This window comes from Meriones unguiculatus, chromosome 2 (genome assembly GCF_030254825.1).
Source record: "Meriones unguiculatus strain TT.TT164.6M chromosome 2, Bangor_MerUng_6.1, whole genome shotgun sequence".
NCBI lineage: Eukaryota > Metazoa > Chordata > Mammalia > Rodentia > Muridae > Meriones > Meriones unguiculatus.
The window spans coordinates 105696345-105721075 of NC_083350.1; the positions used below are offsets into that span (position 1 = coordinate 105696345).

Genomic DNA, 24731 nt, shown 5'->3' on the forward strand with positions numbered 1-24731 from the left:
GAGCAAGAAACTGCCCAAGCTCTCTGGTAATGGCTCATGGTAGCAAGCTCCAAGACAGGTGAACCCACCTGCCTAAGTTACTGTTAGATCACAGAGCCGGACCCTGAGTACCTAGGCTGTTCTGTGGCTTAGGAGAAGGACATGCTTTTGGGAAGCACATGGCCCCAGTATCACTGGATGTGGGCAAAAGAATAAGATGTGGAATGTGCCGGCCAAGATCCTTATAGAGCTACATCTGAAATTGTACACTTTTTTTTAAATTTTTCATTATCAAGAACAGTGTCACTTAGAGCAAGTGCAGAGGATTTGGGTGTGAAAAGACCTGAAGAACTGATCAAAAATAAAAGAAGAAACATGCAGAGAAACATGGAAGAGTGGCCTGAAAAGCCAGAGAGAAGAGAGCTGGGCTCAAAACTCATGTTGTAAATGAAGATAGAGACTTGAGGAATGGGTAAAATTTAGCATGACAGGCAGGAGGAGACAGCGGGATTGGAATCCTGGGGCAGCTGCTCATTAAAGAGCAAAACTGCAGAAAAAGAAAACATACCATATCAGCAAACTTGTTGCTCTTCCTGTGTTCTGTACTCAAATTTGCGATGTAGTTCAGTATGGTGAAGGCTCCTCAACCAATCCAAGTGGACAGACACTGGGTTTGCAGATGGACATAAACTTTATGATAATTATTATCAAGCCTGGGAGCCTTAGTAAGATATATGGCCTAGTGCCTTTCTCGACCCAGTAAAATGAGAATAAACATATGAACGGGTGATGACTTAGAAACCTCAGTACAGACCAACGGCTTTGTTCCTGATAAGGATTATTCTAAGAGGATAAGAATTATTACTGAGAGGATAAACAAAAGCCTGGGAAGGACCAGTTCAGATTGGGGAAAATTCTTTTGGGCTTGGACAGGCTTATGGACTAAGCTGAACAGAATGGTGACCATAAGACCGTGCTGGTCTCCATGCCTTCATGCTTGTGGCTGCTACCACCTGTGCATCTTCAACAGATCCTCAAGCAATTCTAAAGATATACTTCAGAAAGTTCCCTCATATTTATAAGTTGATCATTATCTACAGTTATTCACCTCATGTTACTTTGTATTTCTTTCTCTTGTCCATATGTCATAGATAGGTACAAGCTAGATTCCACTGCTTTTGCTCTTATTTTGCGGCCAGGATATCTGGGTTAAGTTATTGTACTATGTCATTTGTTGTTTTGTTTTGTTTTTTCTAAATGCCAATGCCCTCATCTCTAAATAGAGACAAATGATATCAGCTCTGTCTGCTTCCTAGTGAGGTTATGAATATCAAATGCTTCAGAAAGAACTTTACTGCAAAATTCATCTATAGGTACAGATGTCTTTAGGTGAATCATAGAATAGAGTAAACATACCATAGGTGGTGAAAAGGTCATTTAAAAATATAATAAATAATACTATATATAGTATTTTTATATAAATTATATAAATATTATATATATACTTACTAAGCAAGAACTGCACACCTCCTGACCGGTATGGCAGCACTATCTTCTGTGCTGAAAACAAGGATATGTAAAGGATACGTTGCTGTACTTCGGACACTAAAAGTCTAGCCCTGGAGAATGACATGCAAGCAGGTAATTAAACTACAAGGTCGTCATTGGCATTCCAGGCATGCTGAGCATATCACAACGGGACACTGAAGATGCAGAAGAGTCCATTAACTCTGCCTGAGAGAAATGTTTCAGAACAAAGGCAATTACAGGTGCAATGTAGATTATTCATCTCATCAGAGGTGTGATTTAGGTTCAGAAGATGGAAATAAAGCTCTAGATTCAGATCAAAGTCTGGTTTCAGAAAGCCAGATAACCATTGTTTGTATTCAGATTTGTACAAAGAATGTTTACTTAAGCAATTACCATTGTTCCACTGCTGCAGAGGTTAGAAATAATAGAGAGGTTAGAAATAGAGGAGAGCAATAAATCACATTGCACCATTTTATGCTAATGACTGGCAGCATGACTCTATGGATCTTAGAATTAAGGGCTTATCATTACTGGGATGGAAATCATATGTATCATCCACTGAGAAAAATGTTTATGCTGAATTTTATAATTCTACAAAGCTCCAATCCAATCTAAATGAATCTGATCAAGAATATAATCAAGGTTGGGGACTCTAACACCTCCCAAATGATGGAGTAAATATCAGAAGACTTCCTTAAGTTCCTTAAGTTATCTATATTTACTCTGTCCACTGAAGTGTTTTGCTATTACCTTCTTCTCCCACCCTTAGACCGAAAAAGAAAAAAAAACTTTCTGATATATTATTTCTCAACTCAAATGTTAATATTTCTACTACATTATGAGAATTCTTAGAAAGAATAGTGATATGAGCATTAATAGTTGATAACGAGCTTGAATTTAATCTTATAGGCAATGGGGACATTGGCAGAAAAAAAGACACTTAAATTATATTTTGCAAATGATGATTTTGATAGATTTAGGTCAACAGATAAAATAAGGATAAAGTTATAGTTGACAAAAAGAGTAGAAGAGTAGTTAACCGTAATTAGCAACATAGATATGGTCTAGGGTTGGTGCTTGTGGTAGAAGTAGTAAGAGAGTGAGTGTGAAACATTGCAATGAAAAATATTTTCAGGCAAGCATTGACAGAAAGGAACAGGTCTCATGTGAAGAAGCAATGTGATAATCATACTGCTTGTGGAGATCGAAACGCATCATCTGGTAAGGTAGCCAGGCCCGTTGCGGTATGCTTATTTACCAGAAACTGAGCAGAGCCAGGTAGGCATAGAAATTCCATTCTCGATAATTTCCTTATGTCAAAGCAGTAGATGTTCTCATTCTCCAAAAGAAGGTTCATTACCAGATTAATTAGACTATGAAGCTATCAGGCAGAGCTTCTTGGACTCCAAAAGGAGTGTGTGTGTATGTGTGTTTGTGTGTGTTTAGTATGAGGTTTCTGTATACTCTTGCTTCCAATTTTAGTTTCTGACATATTCTTATTTTAAGTAGAAAATATAAAAAAGATATATCGTGTTCTCAATGTAAAACCAATTGGTTTCCCATAGTTAGGGGAACAAGGACTATTTCTAACAGGAACTCAATGGCTGGCTCTTTGACCTCCCCACCCCCAAGGGAGGAGCAGTCCTGTGAGGCCACAGAGGAAGACTTTGCAGCCAGTCCTGAAGATAGCTGATAAAACAGGATCAGATGAATGGGGAGGAGGTCACCCCCTATCAGTGGATTTGGAAATGGGCAGGGTGGAGAGAAGAGGGAGGGTGGGAGTGGGAGGGAATGAAGGAGCAGGATACAGCTGGGATACAGAGTTAATAAAATGTAACTGATAAGAAAAAAATAAAAAAATAAGTAAATATGATAACAATCTTGACATCTGGAATTAGTTATTGAATGTAGATGCTACTAAATAAATAAAAGTATTAGCATAGACTTGCCTCCTAACATAGATGACAAATGGGTGTTTCAACAACAGAATTGGCTAGAAATATTTAGCAGCCTGATCTACAGCTCACCCCCCCAAGAGCTACTGATTCTAAGTGATAGCTTCATATTGAAATTATATACAGACAAATGTTGATGTTTCAAATTCATCGGTTATACTGTAGAATAGAGTAATGAAACCAAGTTTTCAAATATTTGAAAATATATTTATTTTTATTTATTTATGCTTATTTACTTTACACCCCAATGATTCCCCATCCCTCCTCTCCTCCAATCCTTCTCCTTCTTTTACCCTGCTCCTCCCCATTTCCTTCCAGAAAAAGTAGGAACCCCCTCCCCTTGTATCAACCCTTCCCAACATATCAAGACACATCAGGACAGCCTCATCCACTGAGACTAGGCAAGACAGCCCTGCCAGCAGGAAGTAATCTAAAAGCAAGTAATAGAGTCTATGTTAGAAACATAACTCCCAGTCTACTCTCCAGGAGACCCACATGAAGACCAAGCACACACCCCGCCCCCTCCAATGGCAGCATATTTGCAGGGTGCCTAGGTCCAGACCATCCTTAGTTCCTTAGTTGTTGTCTCTGTAAGCTCCCATGGGTCTGAGTTAGTTGTCTCTGTTGGTATTCTTGTGGGGTTCCTGTACTTTCCAGGTCCTTCCATCTTTACTCCAATATAAGACCTCTAGAGCTACACCCCATGCTTGGCTGCAAGTCCCAGCATCTATCTCTATCTGCTGCTAGGAGGAGCCTCCTAGAGGACAGTCATGTTAGGCTCATGTCTGCAAGCATAGCATTTGGTAAGGCATTACACTGGGGTAGCCCAGACTCAGAAAAGCAAACAGCACATGTTATTTTTTACTTGTGGATTCTAGTTCTAAATTTCTAAATTTGAGTATACAGATGAAGCACCCCAGAGGGAAGCAAAATAGAGAGGGATGGTGAGAGGAGAGGAGGAGAAGAAACTGTGGAGAAAAAGATGGTAGAGGATATAAAGGGGATAATCTGGGAAATTGATGGGGGTGCCTGAAATGTGGAGGGGAGAAAGAGTAATACAGAGGAAGAAGATACAAATAACATTAAGAATATTTTACACACACATGTTTATGATTTATTTTATTTTTATTAATTACAGTTTAATCACTTTGTATCCCAGCTGTAGCCCCCTCCCTTGTGCCCTCCCACTCACATCCTCCCTCCCTTATCTCCTCTCATGCCCCTCCCCAAGTCCACTGATAGGGGAGGTCTTCCTCCCCTTCCATCTGACCCTAGCTTATCAGGTCTCATTAGGACTGGCTGCATTATCTTCCTCTGTGGACTGGTAAGGCTGATCTCCCATCAGGGGGAGGTGATCAGAGAGCCAACCACTGAGTTCATGTCAGAGACAGTCCCTGTTCCCAACACTAGGAAACCCACTTGGAGACTGAGCTGCCATGGGCTACATCTGTGCAGGGTTCTAGGTTAACTCCACTCGTGGTTCTTGGTGGGAGTATTAGTGCAGGCAAATGGTGGGAACTACAAAATATGATCCTGAGTGAGGCATCCCAGAAACAGAAAGACATACATGGTATATACTCACTTATAAGTGGATATCAGCCATATAAAATAGGCTAAACATACTAAAATCTGTACACCTAAAGAAGCTAAGCCAGAAGGAGGACCCTTGGTAAGATAATCAGTCCTCATTCAGAAAGGCATGTTTCTGTTTTAAATGGAGTTATGCCACATTGTGATGATGATGCACCCCCAACCCCCCTCCAAACCATGCCATATCTCACAAGACCCAACTCCCAGGCATGGAAATCCTCCCCTCAAGTTGTCAGAGGAATTCAGGAGAGAGAGAGAGTGTTTGTGTGTACACATAGTTTACATATGTATTAGTTATTGATGATGGCCTTGGTTGCCTCCTAGAAGTTAAGACCCTATTACTGAAGATACCAAGTACTTCAGACAAAGGACTTATGGAAATGGAGTTGAAACTCAACTGGAAGCCTCCTACCTGAGGGCTGGCTCTCATTGTATCTCAAAGTGCAATGCAAGTTGTCAAGGGAGAGGAGCAATGGTAGTCCTCCCCTGCCATAGAGAGGATGAACCAATGACTAGACCAGAAATATATCCAATATGGAGCCACAGTGGCACTTTTATCTTGGGGTTAACCATTGGCTGAATAATTAGACTGAATGATCACTTAATAGGAAGAATTTTTTGTGTATGGTTAGTACTGGAAATTTAGCCCATGACCCATGAATAGAAAGGTCATAGACTCTGTAATAAAAATAATATATCTAAGTATATTCTAAATAATTATCCTTAAATCCACAGATAGTGCAGGTCTCAAACCTCATCAATGCTGACTCTTTACATAACAGATGGAGAGTACTACAGAGAATCACAGCTGGTCAAAATACAGAGGCGAAATGACTATGCGGTGCCTCATTCAATTGATACAACTGCAATAAATCCTTCAAACATTTTCAGTAGAGAGGATGTCAAGCGAGTAAGAGCTCTAGGTCCAGGGTGTCTGCTGTTGGATAATTTCCTATAGCCATGGCAGGAAAAATATTTCCATGAAATATCAACTCTATGGAGGTCTAAATAAGGCAAGTATGATGTCAACATGAGTGGGCTTGCCAGTGTGGGCAAGGGGAAATTCCACATGGGTCTATTTTAAATGAAGAGCTACAAGTAGTCAGTGGCTGCTGAGAGAGAGCGAGTCAGTCTCCTCAGGATAAGCTTCCACACATATTGTGCACTCCCAAGAGGTCATCCCAGGATAGACACATGTACATATAAGCAACACACTAGGTGGAATCATTTTAGACACACACACCCACACACACACACACACACACTACACACACACACACAGGCTACAGGTGCATACACACATCATTCACTAGAGTGGATGGGGCAAAGTATAAGAGCCACATGTAACAATGATAATTTTAAAAAGATTAAGAAATAAAGATTATGAATTTGGCAGGGAAGGATTAAAAAATTGGTTGAATGAGTGAATTAAGGGTGAATGAGTGGGAGGGCTGTAGACACAGTGTTCAAGTAAGAAGTTCACGAAATATAAAATCAGAAGGATATTTCCATAAGATAAGACAGTGGATGTGTTCAACAGGACAATTACAAACAAATAGGGATGCTAAGATGATATAAACAGGTCTTGTTTTAAATAAAAGAAAAAAAAAAGGAGGGAATAAAAAATAGGAGGACCAGCAGCACAGGTTCTAAGAGCAACAATCAATAAATGGGACCTCATGAAAGTGAAAAGTTTCTGTAAAGCAAAGGACACTGTTGCCAGAACAAAGCGACAGCCTACTGACTGGGAAAGGATCTTCACCAACCCCATATCTGACAGAGGGCTGATATCCAGAATATATAAAGAACTAAAGAAGTTAAAAAGCAATAAATCAAGCAATGCAATTAAAAAATGGGATGCGTATTCATCATTAGTTTTTTTGTTTTTGTTTTTGTTTTTTTAATTTTGAGACAGGGGTTCATGCAATCAAGGCTAACACACCACATCCAGTTTTAAGTGGTGCTAGGGCTTCCTGCATGATAAGCAGGAGCTCCACTCACTGACCCACATGAAAGAATGGAGAGTTAGTATGACATGGAGAGGACAAAAGCTCCACAAAGACCAAACATATCAGGGCACATGGTCTTTTATAAGAATGTTTCTCCAACTAAGGACCATATATCTGTGGATATAACCTAGAACCCCTGCTTGGATGTAGCCCATGGTAGCTCAGTATCCAAGTGAGTTTCCCTAGTAAGGGGAAAAGGGACTATTTCTGACATGGACTCAATGGCTGGATCTTTGACCTTAGTCCCCCAAGGGAGGAACAGTCTTGCCAGGCAACATAAGCGGACATTGCAGCCAGTCTTGAAGAAAACTGATAAGCTAGGGTCAGATGGATGGGGAGGAGACCTACCCTGTCTGTGGACTTGGAAAGGGACAGGGAGGAGATAAGGGAGTGAGGGTGGGATTGGGAGGGAATCAGGGAGCAGCTACAGCTGGGATACAAAGTTAATAAACTGTAACTAATATTTAAAAATAAAAAAACAAAAGAAAGTAAAAAGATGTTGGGTAGGTAGAGAGGTTTGGAAGATCTGGAAAGAGTTGGGGAGGGAAAAGAACATGACCAAAATATATTGCATGAAAATAAAAATGTTTTAAATGAAAAAAAAATTAAAAATGAGTACTGAAAAAATAGGAGAAATCATAGGAAGAGATGAAGAAGAATGTTTCTTGTGCCAATGAGTTCAAGGGTATTCCCCACTTGTTCTTCTAAGTGGTTTAGTGTGTCTAGTTTTATGTTGAGGTCTTTGATCCACTTGGACTTTTAGTTTTGCGCAGGGTGATAAGTATGGGTCTATTTGCATTTTTCTACATGTAGACATCCAGTTAGACGAGCACCATTTGTTGAAGATGCTGTCTTTTTTCCATTGAATGGTTTTGGCATCTTTGTCAAAAATCGGGTGTCCATAAGTGTGTGGATGTATGTCAGTGTCTTCTATTCGATTCCATTGATCCACCAGTATGTTTCTATGCCAGTACCATGCAGTTTTTAGTATTGTTGCTCTTTAGCATAGCTTGAGATCAGGGATGGAGATACCTCCTGAAGATCTCTTACTGTAGAGAATTGTTTTAGCAATTCTGGGTTTCTTGTTGTTCCATATGAAGGTGAGAATTTTTCTTTCCAGGTCTGTAAAGAATTGTGTTGGTAATTTGATGGGAATTGCATTGAATCTGTAGATTGCTTTTGGTAAGATGGCCATTTTTACTATGTTAATCCTGCCAAGCCATGAGCATGGGAGATCTTTCCATTTTCTGATATCTTCTTTCAATTCTTTCTTCAGAGACTTGAATTTTTTTTTCATACAAGTCTTTGACTTGCTTGGTTAAGTTCACACCAAGTTACTTTATGTCCTTTGTTTATTTCCAAGTTACTTATGGCTCTTTGACCTTAGTCCTCCAAGGGAGGAGCAGTCTTGACAGGCAACATAAATGGACATTGCAGCCAGTCTTGAGGAAACCTGATAAGCTAGGGTCAGCTGGACGGGGAGGAGATCTCCCCTGTCTGTGGACTTGGAAAGGGGCAGGGAGGAGATAAGGAAGTGAGGGTGGGATTGGGAGGGAATGAGGGAGCAGCTACAGCTGGAATACAAAGCTATTGTGAAGGGTGTTGTTTCTCTAATTTCTTTTTCAGCCCTTTTGTCTTTTGTATACAGGAGGGCTACTGATTTTTTGAGTTAATTTTATATCCAGCCACTTTGCTGAAGGTGTTAATCAGCTGTAGGAGTTCCCTGGTAGAGTTTCTGGGGTCACTCAGGTATACTATCATATCATCTGCAAATAGTAATACTTTGACTTATTCCTTTCCAATTTGTATCCCCTTGATCTCCTTCAATTGTCTTATTGCTTATTATATAACAGAACACCAACAGCACAGGCTCTAAGAGCAACAATTAATAAGTGGGACCTCATGAAACTGAAAAGCTTCTGTAAAGCAAAGGATACTGTCTTCAGAACAAAATGACAGTCTACAGATTGGGAAAAGATCTTCACCAACCCTATATCTGACAGAGGGCTAATATCCAATATATATAAAGAACTAAAGTTAAACAACAAAAAAATCAAGTAATCCAATTAAAAAATGGGGTACAGAGCTAAACAGAGAATTCTCTGCAGAGGAATATCAAATGGCAGAGAAACACTTATAGAAATGTTCAACCTCATTAGCCATCAGGGAAATGCAAATCAAAACGACCCTAAGATTTCACCTTATACCCATCAGAATGGCTAAGATCAAAAACTCAAGAGACAACACATGATGGAGAGGTTGTGGAGAAAGGGGAGCCCTCCTCCACTGCTGGTGGGAATGTAAACTTTTACAACCACTCTGGAAAGCAATCTGGCACTTTCTCAGACAACTAGGAATAGCACTTCCTCAAGATCCAGCTATATACCACTCCTAGGCATATACCCAAAAGATTCTAAAGTACACAATAAGGACATTTTCTCAAGCATGTTTGTAGCAGCCTTATTTGTAATAGCCAGAATCTGGAAACAGCCCAGATATCCCTCAGTGGAGGAATGGATGCACAAATTGTGGTATATCTACACAATGGAATATTACTCAGCAATAAAAAATAAGGAAATCATGAAATTTGCAGGTAAATGGTGGGATCTGGAAAAGATCATCCTGAGTGAGCTATCCCAGCAGCAGAGGGATGCACACGGTATATACTCACTCATATAGACATATAATATAGGATAAACCTACTAAAATCTGTACACCTAAAGAAACTAATCAAGAGGGAGGACTCTTGCTAAAATGCTCAATTCCTACCTAGGAAGGCAAAGAGGCTGGACATCAGAAGAAGGAGAAAAGAGGGAACAAGTCAGGAGCCTGACACAGAGGACCTCTGAAAATCTCTGCCCTGCAGACTATCAATGTAGATACTGAGACTTCTGGGCAACCTTTAGGCACTGTGCAGGGAATCTTAGGAAAGAAGTGGGAAACAGTAAGATCTGGAGAGGACAGGAACTCCATAAGGAGATAAACAGAACCAAAAAATCTGAGCACAGGGGTCTTTCCTGAGACTGCTATTCCAACCAAGGACTATGCATTCAGAAAACCTAAGACCCCTGCACAGATGTAGCCCATGGCAGTTCAGTATCCAAGTGGGTTCCATTGTAATAGGAACAGGGACTGCCCCTGACATGAACTGTTTAGCCTGTTCTTTAATTACCTCCCCCTGAGGGGGAAGCAGCATTACCAGGCCACAAAAGAGGACAAGGCAGCCACTCCTGATGAGACCTAATTGACTAGGATCAGAAGGAAGGAAAAGAAGTCCTCCCCTATCAGTGTATGTGGGGAGGGACATGCAGGCAGAGGGTGGAGGAAGAGAGGGATTGGGACAGGAGGAGGGAGGGAACCAAGAGGGGGGATACAAAGAGAGTAAAGTGTAATTAATAAAGAAAAATAAAATACAATAAAAGAAGAAGAATGTTAGAGTAATCAAAAGGTACAGAAGATACAGGAGACAGAGAAATGAAGTAAGAACTAAGGATGGGTGTGTGTGGCAATGATGTGGTTACCTCAGCTGCCCAAAGATATAAACTTTACAGAAGAGCAAACATTTCAACCCCACATTCCTAGGAAGATGCCCTGTTCCCTGAAACTGTTTGCACTTGCCTATAATATCTCTTCCCAGAGCTGAAGGAAGGGCAGAAAAAAATCTGAAAAAACATGCTACATGTTAAGTATCTGTAATCAAATGGTGCTTGAACATAATGATTAAAAGCTAGAAAATTATGAGACAAGTAATAGAGAAAATGTGTACAGAGAGAGAAGTTCTAGAGAAAAGAAAATTCCATTTTCACAACCTGAGTTAAGCGAGGAATGAAAACACTTTCAGAGGTCAGTGGGTGCAGAGCTGATCTTCCAGTGGCCTCTGCTTTTCTGAAAGTGTGTTAGAGGCACTACACTCTCAGAGCGATGGCATGAAAGTGGAGATGTGCAGTTGTTTGCTGCAACCAATGGTGAGCACTGAGAGGCTGAGTGCATGGAATGGTTAGGGCAGGTCACTGAGATTTGCAGATTAAATAGGTGAACTCATCTTTCACCTGAGCTTGTCATCCACTGGTAGGGATTAGGTGATATCATCCTTAAAGATGCATTCCCAGCACAATGTATTTCACATCAGAGTGGTACACTTATGATGTGTGTGAAGTCAGCAGGCAAGGTGCCAAGAAATAAACATATGCTAATTCAGTCTGCCCTGTATTTACTTTGTTTTCTTTCTTCATTTTCTTCATTAATTTATGTATTTATTCACTTTACGTCCTGACCAAAGCCCCCTCTCTTATCCTCCCATCTTCCCTTCCCCACATTCTCATCTCTCCTCCTCCTCAGTAAAGGGGGGGATCCCCATGTGTACAACCCGCCCTGCCACATTAAGTCACTGCAAGACTAGACAGACACATCCTCTCCTGTTTTCACTTTTAATTGCATCTATAGAAACATTCTGTTGACCCAGCTTTAAGCTGTATTTATGGACTATAGGACTATTTACCAAAGAAAACTCTTAGAAGTAATGTACTTATTATTACATAGGGAAATTCAGTACAGATCTAAAGTCCTGGATTAATTTAAAAGCTTAATACATTATCTAAATAAGCTCAGGTACTCATAAATTTAAATATTTGTGTGTATTAAGTACTAAACTTATGTGGAATAAAAATGTTCAAATTGTTGGGCCCTCAGAATAAAACTTTAGCAAAACAATAAGACAGGTATGTTTTATAGATCTGTCTTCCCTAGTAACAACCAGCTATAACTACTATGGCTCTAAGCAAGAGAAATTATGGATGATCAAATTCCCACATGCTCATGGAACTTTTGCAGCTGTTCACCTATAATACATGCGTCCTCAGACAGATTGGTAACCCCTGCCAGATGTACTTGATCACACAGAGGTTAAATGGGTTCATGTGGACCTAGATTTTCACATTTAATAAAGAACTGTCAAAGGACAGTGGACGGGAACAGGAAAAAAGTATCTTTTACCAACTACCATTGAAGTAAGATAAAAGTTCATCCATGATCTGTACCCATTGCTACTCTGAGGGTTTGTGGATAAGCATGTCTGAACATATTGGATCAAGAAGAATTTAATGTTTTATGATTCTTCCCATCTCTTAAAGCATTCCAATGTTTTTAACACCCTTTAACACTGGAAATTCTGATCATTGGTATCTTTTCATTTTGTGAATAGTTAAATTTCCCAGATGCTCTGAAGACATCAAAGTGTAAAGGCTAATTAGATTACAACTGCTTTCAAGTTGAAAATTGGAACTCTAGTGTGTCTTTGCTCCATAGCCTCCACTTTAATTTTATTTGAGAAGGAAAATGCAGTGAGCACTGAATTCTTATCTTGAGGATAGTGACATGTTGGTAAATGCAGAAGTTCTGTCCTTTCTGTCCTTAGCTATACCTGCAAACTATCTGTATAACTGTCCTAGTAAAACTACCTCTCTCTCTCTCTCTCTCTCTCTCTCTCTCTCTCTCTCTCTCTCTCTCTCCTGTCTCCTGCAAGTTGGGCATATCCTATCTCTGACTCATTCTGTCAAGTTTTTCTCTGCTTCAGCACTTTGCTCCTCAATTCGGCTTTCAAACATGGGTGCTACTTTCTACCACCTATCATTCCCTCCGTTGTTTTGGATTAAAGGTGTGTACTCAGGGCACATCTGTATTCCAGCCAGATCATACTGCATTCCAGGGCATGTTTGCATTACAGCCAGATCACACAGTCCTAGAAGGTCTTTGGATGTGATCCCTTTCCATAAAAACACATGATGCTGGATTAAAATTCTTTTACAACATGTGTATAATGTGACTTGCAAGAAGAAAGAGAGCGAAAGTACTCACAAGCACTAGAATGCGCATACATTTTTTTTCTTTATCCTTGCCTGTGTTTTCTTTATATCCTGAAAGTATCACTTGTATAAGTAGAAAAGACGTACGACACACTAGAACGTAATCATATTTCAAGTCAACTGTTTTCATAAGTTAGCAACCCTAATCAGCTGCCAAGTGTCTTTCTCACCTTCATCACCACTTCTGAATTTGGAAAGAAAAGTGTCCTAATGTTCAGAACTTGTGTAGAAACTCTCTCAAGTAAGTGTGTGTATGTGTGAGTATTTTTGTATATGTGTATACACACTTATACATATGCATGTGTGTGTATATAACTGCTGTACAAAGATAAATTAAAAAAGAAAATCTGGCATGGGAGGAGATGAGGGAGGGAGGGTGGAATTGGAATGGAAGGAGGGAGGGGGCTACAGTTGGGATACAAAGTGAATAAACTGTAATTAATATAAAAAATAAAAAGTTTAAAATAACGAAAATCTGTCACTAAAATTAAAGTTTTGTTTTTGATGTGTTTAAGATTTGTTTGTCACGATATACTCGCTTATATAGACCTATAAGATATGATAAACATAATGAAATCTATACACCTAAAAAAGATAATCAAGAGAGCAGAGAAGAGGTAAGATGATCAATCCTCATTTAGAAAGACAGATGGGATGTGCATTGAACGTATGACAGCAGTCTACCGCAGAAGGCATCTGAAAGACTCTACCTAGCAGTGTTTCAAAGCAGATACTAAGACTCATAACCAAATCTTAGGCAGAGTACAGGGAATCATATGAAAGAAGGGGAGTTAGTATGATGGGGAAAGGATAGGAGCTCCACAAGGACCAAATATATCTGGGCACAGGGTCTTTCTGAGACTGACACTCAACCAAGGACCATGTATGGATATAACCTAGAACCTCTGCTCAGATGTAGCCGGTGGTAGCTCAGTGACCAATTGTTTTCCCACAGTAAGGGGACCAAGGACTATTTCTAACAGGAACTCAATGGCAGGCTCTTTGACCTCCCCACCTCCCAAGGGAGGAGCAGTCCTGTTAGGCCACAAAGGAGGACTTTGCAGCCAGTCCTGAAGATACCTGATAAAACAGGATCAGATGAATGGGGAGGAGGTCCCCTCCCATCAGTGGACTTGGAAAGGGGCAGGGTGGAGATGCGGGAGGGAGGGTGGGATTGAGAGGGAATGAGGGAGCAGGATACAGCTGGGATACAGAGTTAATAAAATGTAACTAATAAGAAAAAATAAAATTAAAAAAGAGATATGTTTGTGCCTTAAGGAACATAAGATTGTTTTTTTTTTTATTTGTCAAATTTTATCTTGTGATTAAATGTTATGATGTTTTTCCAATTGGGTTATTTTTCCTGTGCAACTGTTTCTAAAATAAAAAAAAAAATGTGCTAATATACTTGCAACTTACTGTTGGTTTCAAAGCGTTAATGGGTAGTATACTTCCAATGGATATGATAATTTTAATTCTTCCAATGTCTGGGTTTCAACACTGGCCCAGAATCACTCAGAATGACTTAGCTTATCGTTTAATGATTTGTTGGAAATGGATTCTCTGATTTTGTATTATCTTATTGTATTATCTTATTTGACTTTGACATAATAAACAAAAAAATATACAAAGTCAGAGACAGTACATATTATTATTATAAGTATAAATTCTAACTAACTCCAGGCATGGTGACCCATGCTTTTAATCTCAGGATTTTACAGATCAAGGCAAATCTTCTTTCCCAGTGATGGGCTTTTGACAAGTATTTCAGTATCAAGTATACATTCTTTCTTGTTGAGCAGAAAAAAAAAATCTAATAAAAAAGTGGTTGGTGAAACCCTGGCAGATTGTGTTTGTGCGTGTGTGTGTGGTTCTTGTCCGGAGGGTCATGATTCATTTCAGAGTTGAACAACTCTTTCACAGGGGTCTTCTATGACCATCAGAAAACACAGATACTTCTATTATAATTCATAATAGTAGCAAAATTACAGTTTTGAAATAGCAACAAAAATGATTTTGTGGTTGAAGGTCACCACCACACGAGGAACTGTATTAAAGGGTAAGAACATTAGGAAGGCTGAAAACCACTGAACTAGAGAGAGTCTTGGCTCTCCATAAGATTTTTTTCTTACATCTTATATTCTTTGTTTTGGTTAATCCAACCCCCTACTTCCCCCTCACCCACCTCATATTTCCCCATTTCCATCACCATTTAAGCTCCTAGCCACATTTACCTTCTCTCAGAACACTTGTGTTCTAATATTTTCTCTAATTATATTCTTAATTGGGTTTCAAGATATTTCTTTTAAATATGTTTATATGCCCTTCATATGGGTATTCATATAGGTTAGCTTTCTCAAACCTCTTCATTTCTTTCATCCCTTCCCACTCTCTGCTTAGACTTTTCCGTCCTCTCTGTCTCCCTTTTGTTTTGCTTACATTCAAAATACAAAATACAAATGAAATTATAACAGGATGGGTACTGACAAAAGGTGGAATGCAAGTGATATTGCTCAAACTAGTACTGATGTGAAATTGGCAACTACTGGAAAAAAGGTTGATGACCTTCTTAGATCACCAGCTGAAAAAACAGGGAAAGTCAGTAGGATTGCCATATGTTTTATTACATGAAGCCTTAAAAATCCAAATATGAGCTTGTAATTAAAATGAGGAAGTGATACATGTTTTCTCTGAACTCAGAAATCTCTGTAATACTCACAAGGCAAAACAGACATCTTAACAACTTTTTTCTCATAGTCTACATCCAGTAAACACACAGAATATATTTAAAGCATATCTACACGTATGACAAATGTCCATGTTGTGCTTATGAATGTTTTAAAGAAAAGACTTGTTAGTCCTACCTGCTTTGATTATTAAATAAACCTAATTATTTATGATGCTAACTGTAATGTTTGTGTTAAATAGTTTAAATCAGCTTGTATTGACTTAATAAAACACAGTCCGCACAATTAACAGTGGAAAAATAACCTCACACATCCTCTTGAGAATGTACTCACTGGAAAGGGACTTTATAAAAAGCATTGAACTTGGAGGCAAACAATTGGCCTTGTGTATCTGGTCTGGGTGAATGCTTGTGCTATGGAGCCATTTCCAGGCATTCACTTTTAAACAATGCCTGGTCTTCGAAACTACACTGCACTCCACAAAGCTTCTATTTTTACTTTCCTTGATCAGTACCAGGGGAAGAGAATATAATGGGTCCTTCAGCGAGACTTTTCTGGGTGACATGGAACTCAAGGAACTACAATCATGTAATGATTTCAAGAAACTTTAAATTCTTGCTGCCCAGTTCACTTCTGTAAACAATCGATGTATAAAGAGTGCCTGAAGGGCTGAAATGTTGATGGCACATTTCTACTACATTTACAGAAATTTAGCAGTACATATGTAGAAGGCATGTGAAAGGAACTATCATTCTTTCCAGAGTTCAGCTTAAAGCACAAGACCAAAAAACAACAACAACAACAACAACAAAACGGTTACAATATGTGTATCCCTCTAGTACTTTGATTTTTGTTTTATTAAATTTTTAGACATACACGGTATATACTCACTTATAAGTGGATTCTAGACATATAATACAGAATAAACCTACAAAAATATGTATAGCTAAGGAAGGTGAGCTAGGAGGAGGACCCTGGGTCAGATGATCAATCCTCACTCAGAAAGGCAAACGGGACAGACATTGGATGAAGGAGAAATCAGGAAACAGGACGGGAGCCTACAACACAGGTCCTCTAAAAGACTCTGTCTAGCAGTGTATCAAACCAGATACTGAGACTCATAAACAAACTTTGGGCAGAGTGCAGGGAATGTTAGGAAAGAAGGAGGAGATAGTAAGACCTGGAGAGGACAAGTATAACAACAGAACCAAAATATATGGGCATAGCGGTCTTTTCTGAGACTGATACTTTAATTTTCTTAACAAAGAAATACATACATATTCTCTTTATTTTAAAAGAGAATATGTTTTGAAATGACAATTACGTAGACAGTTAGATTTAAAATATCTTCATTTCCACAAACCTGTTTTGTTTAGAGAGAAATTTAGCAAATTAATTGGACTACCAAAGAAATATCAGAGATAGACAGTAAGATGCCAAAATAGATTTTATGTAATAACCATTTTAATGGGGTGAAAGGAGATCTAAGTTTATAACTGGTCTCAGTTCTAAATACAACAAAATGAAAGTACAAGGAAATGTCACAGGTAACTTCAGATGAGAACTTTCTATTAAACAGACTAAAAGGATTCCTTCAGAAGGCAGTCCGGTGAGACACAGAAAGCCAAGTACTCTGCCTAAACTAATATAGCAGACTCTTGCCAAAATGGATGATTCAGGTACAAGAAGGGCAGAGAATAAATACTGTGGCCTGAAGGGTACAGAGTAGTCTACAGTAGTTAAATCAACACTCCTTATTTTTCCAATTCTCCACTTCCAAGAGTCTACAAAACAGTACCATAAACCAGAGAAGAAATGTTTAGAATAAAACTGGAGAGGACATTTTAAAATTTAAACCTTAAAATTAAAGAACTTTTAAATCTAATTATTATTATTTTAGTGGTTCCATCAGTGTGTCCTGAAAGAGAACTATGCAAAAAAATTGAACTTGCTATTTATTAAAAATATTCCTTATTCAAACAGGTAAAATATACATAAAATACTTTTATGATAATCAATTTTTCATTTTTACTAACCTTATATAATTTGTATAATGTTTATTATGCTGTTATATATAATACTTTTGTGATTCTATAATAATTTTATAAATATTTATACAAATTTTATTGTTATGTATACATTAAGAATGGAAAGATGTGGTGGCAGGTGTCGTTAATCTCAAAAACTTCAAGTATTTTTGTTAAAATCATAGGAAGTTTCAGTTAAACTTATGTAATTTGACCATGGGAAAACCTTTCCAATTATGTGTTTGAAATTATTGCTGGGAGGAAAGAAAAGCAAAAAAATGATGTAATTATATTTAGAGTAATGTAAATTTAAGAGCAAAGTGCTTCATGCAATTTTTGCCTATTTTTTAAATGTTTACAGAGATCATATTTGTTAATCTCTTTTTAAGTGATACAGGATGTCCAAAGATATTTTTTAGTATTTTTTTTCTTAAATCACATTAAAAATTTTTAGAAGGAAAGGTAAGAAATTCTTTCATTGGTGAATCATTAAGCAATGAATAGCTCTAAGACTTGTTTAAAGGACCACGGTAATACCGAAGGCAGAAAAAAATATGAAAAGAAAAGAAATCTGGCCGAAGTTTGGTCTAAAAAATTAATCCAAGACATTCCTTTCGCCCTTGCTTCTTCCAAAAAAATAATAAGATTTGGGAATCTTTCCCGAGGAACTAAACTCAAACAGGCCATGGAATGCAGAAAGAATAGAGTCAGAAAATGTATGTCCAAATTGTTTCAGAGTGTGAACTGTGCTGTTCTTAAATATGTGAATTGAAAAAATTTACACACAGAACTAGGAAAGGTGGGTGGTTTGGGGGCAGGAAACGGAAGCCAGCAAACTGTTGTTGCAGAGGACCTGAACTGGGTTTTTGCACCCACACCAGAAAGTCCACAACGGCCCCTAACTCCAACTCCACCGGATCTGACCTGCTCTCTCAGACTCCACTAGTATTTTCACTCACGTGTACACTGACCTGCGCATCTCCACATGAGATTTTAAAATTGTATTTTGTGTAGTACTTAGAGCTAAGTGTATGTACAAGCGAAAAGTATGATAACAAATAGAAAAATTTAATATATTTCTAGCACAGATCATGCCTTTCCTATGCTCACCTACACTATGTCTATTCTGTCAATGTTACATGTTCCTCATGTAAGTAGATATTATATACCATGTGTATACTATGTTTGTACTTAATGTTTTAGATTTACATAATTTATTTACAACTACATAACATTTATGTGCCCCATATAAAGAACAAACAGAAAATATAATACATGCATATTTCTTCCCTTTCAACTAACTGTTGTGAAAGAATGGACACTAATCATTGAAAACCATCCAGATCTCAAAGTGAATAAGCCGTAATTAATATAAAATATAAAAATTTAATTAAAAAATAAAAGAAAAACATCCAGTTCTCTTCCCCAGAAAATATGTTCTAAAATACTGCTCTTTCATGTTGGCTTAATTTTTCGTTTATGCTCTTAACATTTTTATACCCAGTAAAACTATAAAACTAAGTAGATCATCAAATTAAAAATGAGCACAGTACTAATCCATAACATTAGATACTTTTTGTTCCTTTGTATCACAGAATCGTCACTACTCTTCTGGAATATTTAGGATTAAAGTCAGGGTTATATACTTGCTAAAGAAGTGCTCTAACCTAGAACTAAAATCTCAGCCCTGTCTTAAAATTTTATATTGAGTCATACCAAATTTCCCAAGCTGTTCTTGAATTCACAATATATCCCAGGAAGACTTTGAAATAGCAATCCCTTTGCCTTATTCTCCTGAGTAGCTTGCATTACAGTGTATGCCACCACCTCATCAGTCACTGTGGTGTCCAGCATTAAAAATTCCCCACAGAGAGGTGATCCAAGATAGCAGCACCAATCAAACACTGTGTCTGATCAGCAGGACAGCAGTGACTGCACAGTGACCTGAAGAACAAACTGTAGTCCCCAAAACATCAGAATCTGTGTTTCCCAAGTGAGGAGACCCATGATGAGGAAAACAAGTGAGGATGAAGTCAGGTCACCCAGCTAATCCCCAGAATATTTTCCGTGTTCCTGCTGTCTAGCCACACACCTGCAAGATGCTCTCACTGTCTCAGATAGGACTGTGGACCTCAAAACACCAGCATCTGGATCTTCTAATGGAAAGGAGATGCCAAGGTGATGAAAACAAGCAGGTCTGACCTCAGCTCACCTGGCTAATCCCTGGAAATTTTCCATTCCAGGTTACCGCCAGCGCACAGTCTGTTTATAGCCACTTCCTGCACGATCCTCTCACCAGCCTGTGAATACCTTCTGGGTGCCAGAGCCCCAGGCTCCAACCGCAGCCCTCCTGAAGCCTGGGAGCCACAAGAGCAGCCCCAGAGGCCATTCCAAAGCTCGATCCCTATCCCTAAGGAGACCAACCAGACCTCTGGGCTCAAGAAACCCGTGCCCACAGAGCACGGTGTCTGAGCAGTGTCTGGGCAGCTGTAGCTCATTAACCTCAGAGGAAGAAAGCCCGTGGTGGAGTGGCTGCCTCCTGGACTTCCCCAGGTTCGAGAGGAGAGCCCCTGGATTACAGAGGTGTCCAGTTATCCCACAGAATCATATATCTCAGGAGAGCCTCAGGTGGAGCCTCAGGAGAGCCTCAGGTCCCTGAGAACCAGACCACCAGTCAGAGGCCATGCCCTCTGACCTGAAGAGGCCTTCTGCAGGAACATCCAGTCTCTTGCTCAGGGCTCTTCCCCAAACGCCCGCCCCCAGGCTCTTTTGCCTGCTCTTGATCACTTCTCCTGGGCAAGACAGCCTCGCAGATGAAGAGGATGCATGCAGTTCTAAAGAGATTTTAGAACTGATAGTCTGGGCTCCCCCTTTCTGAGGACTAGAGGATGGGGATGGGGTACAATGGAGGGAGAGTGGGATGGGGAAAGGTGGGAGAGAGATACAGTAGGGATGTAAAACAAATAAATTAATAAAGAAAATCCCCACAGAAAGAACCCACGTTAGGAAAGATTTACTTTAGTTCACAGTTCCAGAGGGTTCCAGCCCACTACAGTAGGGAGGAGTGCGCAGTAGGACACCCCCATTCGTGGCTGCAGAAGCATTTGGCAGGGACTGTTCACATCACTGTGGGCCAGGAACAACCATCATGTTCCTGGAAGCAGGATCCAGCTATACTATCCAAAAGCCTCTCCTTAAAGAACTACTGCCGGCCAATTCTCCACTTCCAAGAATCTACAAAATAGTGTCATAAACCAGAGAATAAATGTTTAAGAATAAGCCTGGGGAGGACACTGCAAATTGAAACCTTACAACTGAATACTTTTTGAATACAATATTCATTATTCCAGTGGTTCCATCAGTCAGTGTGTGTCCTGAAATAGAAATTTTGAACCTGGTATTTAATAAAAAAAAAATTATTTCAACAGGTAAAATACACAACATAAAACTTTTTTTGTGATTATCACATTTTCGTTTTTCTAAGTATGTGGGAGGAAGAGGCAGATGCATGTCTGAGAGTGTAAGTCCTGGCTGCTCTACATAATAGATGGATGGCCATGATACACAGAAATGCCCTATTTCAAAACAAAAAGAAAGTAAATAGTGCTCTATATACATATTTTCCTTTTAGGCTTGGAAATTAATGGCTGACTAAAACTGCATGTCAAGGAATTGTGTGTTCATTGCATGAACCTCAGAATCCACTCTAGTATTTAGCTGTCATTTTCATTCTAAGAAACTGGCAAGACCTGCCTCTTGACACACTTTTTTGATTTTTTTCCCTCTTTCACCTGTTAGTCTCCTTTTCTCCTTATAATTTCTCTGAGGTCTAGCACTAAATTCTAAATCTACCCTATTTTCTAAATCTCCAGCTCCTTCTTTACTATTTGTGTCTAAAAAAGCCACATGAATGCGCTAAGATTTCAAATGTTTATCACTTAACATGTATTGATCCACCAACTTCCTCCTCCTTCCCTTCTTTCCTCTCCTCGTTTTTCTCATCCTCCTTTTTTTTTCTTCTTTTGGGTCTTTTAGGACACGGTTTCTTTGTGTAGCCTTGGCTGTCCTGGACTCTCTTTGTAGACAAGACTGTCCTCAAACTCACAGCAATCCACCTGCCTCTGCTTCCCCAAGTGCTGGGATCAAATGTGTACACCACCATACCTGGCTGCCTTCTTGATAACTCCCCTTACATGATTAATAGTTACTGGGATTCTGATATATTACATATATGTAAACATACATAATAAAAATTAACAATGAACATTTTTGTAGCCTTATTGACTTTTTCTTTTCTCCTCTAGCTCCTTCTCAGAGATTTTCTTATTGCATGCACGACAATCTTTTACTGACTTCTTAGGATTCAGAAGATGAGACACTGTCAGCTACTGATTCAATATATTCTACTATCCCAGATCAGCTCTTCTGTACCCACCCTGAAAATGCATTCAGATTCACACCCTGGATCTGTGTCATTCTCACTGAGTCATTAGCATCTCTTTGTGATGGCAAAGAGAAACTCCCTTCACCTCCTTTGCTGTTGATATGGCCTCCTGGCTCTCTGACTCACTGCCTCTTACCCTGTTATCCCTCTTTTTTTTTTCTTTTTTGATAACAATGATGCCCCCTCCCTAAATCTTACATCATTTTAATAATCTCTTCTAAGCTATCTGGCTGCCTCATGTCTATTTAGTATGGCGCCCTTCTTTCTCTGTCGTACTGCTGTCACTATTCGTCTTCTCTAGCACAGACACCTCCTAGCCTGTGTAACACAGCCAACAGCTGTCAGTGTCAGACATGCTACTTGTCACTTGTCAGACAATGTCAAAGCTTGTCCTCTCTATATTCTAGCCTTTTGGTTGAATTAAGTGTTGCTCTCTTAAGTTCTTCATCCTCCTCTAGTCTAAAATCTAATCTGTCTTCTCCAATCTCTTCTCCTAATCTCTGTCTTGTCCTACTTGAATTTTGAAATCACATTTATTTTTAGCATTTGTCTCTTCTCACTGAAACGAGCGTTGCAGAAACACCAGTTCTATATAATTAGTTGTGTTTCATGCTGGTACTTCTCAGAATGACTGGTCATTCTGATCAATAAATAGCTTGTGATAAATGCAAAAAATTCTGTTAGAAAGTATTACAGGAGGAGCCAATTGATGCTTCTAAGTTAGTGACATATATATTTATTCGAATATAAGTAATACAACTCTAAAGATATCTCTGAAAACTTTTAGGGAGGAGAAGCACCATTAAGGTTAATGACAAGATCTTAATACTGAACATCCTGAGCTCAAGTTCTGGGTGTTACATGAGCTCTGTAGCGTCTGTTTGCTTAACCTTTCTAGGTCTTGGCTTCATCTGTAAAAGGTAATGTTCTTTTTATTACAGTGAGAATTACATGTGGCAATTCAGTTGACTGTGATCTGTCTTCATCACCTACCATGTTTAAAATGCCATTTTGGTATTAATGGCATATCAATATAAAGCCTTTAAAGTGAGGACCATATGCCCTTAACTGGGGAAAGAAGATAACTCTTTTGACTCATGAGTACTTCAAAATGAGTATGCATACTGGCCTTGCAGGAATCAAGTGATCCTCACCCTCTATCACTAAAAGGAAGGTGATAGACACTGGTCCTAATTCTGTTCCTCTTAAGAGAATGAACTGAAACGAGGCTTTAGTAACAGAGGATCAGATCAGTTTCCAAACTCCATATTCATTAATATATAGGCCTTCTAAATTACTGCTTTTGAAAACAGAATACCCTTCAATGAGGTCCCATGAGCCCAGATTCTCAGCTGATATTCATGTTTACAAACTACTGAAAAACTATATGGAAATAAAAAGAAATGGTGGACAATGTTCATTTTCTCTGTATAACTGACTTTGAACCAGTGAATAGCATGGTTCTCGGGTTTATTAAACAATCCTACATATTTCTTTATGCTTCAAAATATTAAACCTTAATTAAGTAGAATAACTACATTTATCAACTTGCCTAATCACAGTTCTCTAGAAAGAGTATAGGGTTTATCATGTTTATGGATTAGACACTACTATATTACAGAACAAGGATATATTCTCACGTCAAACCTTTTCTTTGCAAATGGCATTAATAAAGCAATTTTAAACAAATAAAGATAATAAAAATTTATATTGAGGGCTGGAGAGATGGCTCAGAGTTTAAGAGCACTGGCTGTTCTTCCAAAGGTCCTGGGTTCAATTCCCAGAAACCACATAGTGGCTAATTACCATCTATAGTGATATCTAGTGCCCTCTTCTGGTGTGAAGGCACACATGCAGACAGAACACTGTACAAATAATAATAATAAATAAATAAATATTTTTAAATATTATGTTGATTTGGATAATTCTTTGAGTTGGCAACATTTCTTGAAAGATTATTGCATTGAAGCCATTGGTATTAAGTAATTGCTAATATAGTCATATATATGACAAAAAACTTCCATCCAAAAATTAATGACTAATTTATATTTTACATTTTTATTTCTTAGATAAAATATCCTCTTCGATCTCAACCTTCTTTTGCTCCTGTAGCATGGTGTGGTTACCTTAGAACATTATTTTGCTCATCTCAGATCAAAGCAAGATGGTATTTATAAAATTGTGCCTGTCTGTCTTATATTACCACTGTGTAATATTTTCATGCAAAAATTCCTAAAACATTACTTTTATTTAATGACTCTGAGTAAGTATTATTTCATTTCAGTTGTCCTTTATTTCTTTTTTTGGAAGCAGGTTTGTTTGATCTACGCAGCTCTTCTGTAAGCCACTCACTGAATACTGATACGGAGAGCACTGTTCTAGACAGAGCATAGCTAGGAAGATAAACGATCAGGTCTCAGTGTGTTCATTGTCAATTCACCCTCATAATGTAATGAGTGTCACCAAATTTATATGTAGCATAAAAACATAAGGTGGCTTTAAAAACTATTTGTGAGGTTGTCTGAACAGGAAGATCTGAAAACTGGTATAAAGGTAGAGAGCTAAGACAGACATGGCTAAGAATTCCTGCTTTCCTTTATATTAAGGCTAAATTATGAGAAAATTTTAGAGTAGATAATGAACGATCAT

The 24731-nt window shown here is 38.6% G+C and overlaps 1 long non-coding RNA gene across 5 annotated transcripts in view; it reads right to left on the reverse strand.

Annotated features, from left to right (window-relative positions):
• LOC132652433 (uncharacterized) overlaps positions 1 to 24731 on the reverse strand; it is a 149104-nt gene that overhangs the window by 35244 nt on the left and 89129 nt on the right. For 4 of the 5 annotated variants that reach the window (XR_009590001.1, XR_009589995.1, XR_009589998.1 and 1 more), the window contains one exon: positions 1489 to 1539. The exons of the other annotated variant lie outside the window; for it this stretch is intronic. This is a non-coding gene — a long non-coding RNA (uncharacterized LOC132652433). The remainder of the gene's footprint in view (positions 1 to 1488; positions 1540 to 24731) is intronic. 5 annotated transcript variants of the gene reach the window in all.